Source organism: Bubalus bubalis, chromosome 19 (assembly GCF_019923935.1).
Source record: "Bubalus bubalis isolate 160015118507 breed Murrah chromosome 19, NDDB_SH_1, whole genome shotgun sequence".
NCBI lineage: Eukaryota > Metazoa > Chordata > Mammalia > Artiodactyla > Bovidae > Bubalus > Bubalus bubalis.
The window spans coordinates 164,826-167,108 of record NC_059175.1 but is presented as its reverse complement, the minus strand read 5'-3'; positions in this window follow the sequence as shown (position 1 = coordinate 167,108).

Here is a 2,283-nt window from a genome sequence, read left to right as displayed (position 1 = left end):
TACTTTGGCCACCTCATGCAAAGGGTTGACTCTTTGGAAAAGACTCTGATGCTGGGAGGGATTGGGGCAGGAGGAGAAGGGGACGACAGAGGATGAGATGGCTGGATGGCATCACTGACTCAATGGACGTGAGTCTGAGTGAACTCCCGGAGTTGGTGATGGACAGGGAGGCCCTGCGTGCTGTGATTCATGGGGTCGCAAAGAGTTGGACATGACTTAGCGACTGAACTGAACTGAACTGACCGACCTGAGGAGTTCATCTTTCAGTATCCTATCTTTTTGCCTTTTCATAGTGTTCATGGCATTCTCAAGGCAAGAATATTGAAGTGGTTTGTCATTCCCTTCTCCAGTGGACCACATTTTGTAGGAACTCTCCACCGTAACCCGTCCATCTTGGGTGGCCCTACGTGGTATGGTTCATAGTTTCATGAGTTAGACAAGGCTGTGGTCCATGTGATCGGTTTCGTTAGTTTTCTGTGATTGTGGTTACATTCTGTCTGCCCTCTGATGGATAAGGATAAGAGGCTTATGGAAGCTTCCTGAAGGGAGAGACTGACTGAGGCAGAACTTGGTCTTGTTCTGATGGGTAGGGTCATGATCAGTAAATCTTTAATCCAATTTTCTGTTGATGGGTGGGGCTATGTTCTCTCCTTGTTGTTTGACCTGAGGCTAAAGTATGGTGGAGGTAATGAAGATAATGGCAACCTCCTTCAAAAAGTCCCCTGCACACACTGCTGCACTCAGTGTCCCTGAACCTGCCTCCAGCCACTGCCAATCCATGCCTCTGCCAGAGACTCCTGGACACTCACTCCTGGGCAAGTCTGGGTCAGTCTCTTGTGGGATCACTGCTCCTTTCTTCTGAGTCCTGGTGTGTACAAGGCTTTGTTTGTACCCTCAAGAGTCTGTTTCCCCAGTCCTGAGTAAGTTCCGATGGCTCTGTGGTGGGATTAATGGCGACCTCATTCAAGAAGGCTGATACCATACCCAGGTCTGAACCCAGAGACCCTGCCCCTGTGGCAGGCTATTGCTGACCAGTACCTCCACAGGAGACAAACACAGTTCTGGCCTAGTCTCTGTGGGGTCTCTGGGTCCTGGTGCACACAAGGTTTGTTTGAGCCCTCCAAGCATCTCTGGCGGGTATGGGGTTTGATTCTAAACGTGATTTTGCCCCTCCTACTGTCTTGTTGAGGCTTCTCCTTTGCCCTTAGACATGGGGTATCTTTTTTTGGTGGGATCTAAAATTCTCCTGTCTGTCGTGGTTTGTGCATGGGTTGGAAAAGAATTTCCAGACATGAGACAGAATGAGAGGGAAATACATTATATTAGACTGGGAGACACTGTTAGAACAGCAGGCCAGCTCAAGGGAGAACCAACATTGGACAGGAGTCCTTAGTCCACTTTTATAGCCAGAGTACAAGGAGTGGGATAGGGGTCTTGCCAGTCATTTTCTGATTGGGTGAGGCATGTATACTGGGTGGGGGGAAGAGTAAGGTAAATACCTTTTCTCTATGGGGTACGACAGGAGACAGGTTATACTGGTCAGGAGGACCTGAAATTCCTTAGTAGTTACAACATTGGGGATGGGAGGGAAGGTTAATAAGGGTCTGGTTTTTCCATTCTTTTGTCCTTGGGTCACGACACTGTTGATGGTTGTTCAACAGCGAGTTGTAATTTTGGAGTTCTCACAGGAGAAGATGAGCCCAAGTCCTTCTACTCTGCCATCTTATAGTCAACACAATCAAAGTAGAGGCAGCAAGGAAACCACCTGAGGCAGAAGTTCATCAAGGTTAGGAGACAGACCACCCAGAATCCTTCATACACCCTAATCTTGTCAGCAACCCCATCCTTTTAAAACTGCAGAAGATTTAACTGCTTTTATCATTATCACGTACTCCTGCCTGACCATATAAGTTTCCCTACTCACAGTGGGGGCTGGGGGAGGGCACTAGTTGGTGCTTACTGTGTTCCTCCTTTGCTGGTAAAATAATGAAGCCACACTTTTTTTCTTCACCATTATTCTGTCTGCTTATCTCTGTTTGGCATTGGTGCACAGAGAGCCAAGATTCTGGTAATATCACCAATGAGAAGGAGCAATGGCTGCGTGGCACAGGAGCAGCTGAGAGGAGATACCCCACATCCAAGGTCAGGAGCAGCGGCTGAGAGGAGATACCCCACGTCCAAGGTAAGGAGCAGTGGCCGGGCTTTGCTGGAGCAGCCATGAAGAGATACCCCATGTCCAAGGTAAGAGAAACCTAAGTAAGACGGTAGGTGCTGAGAGGGCAT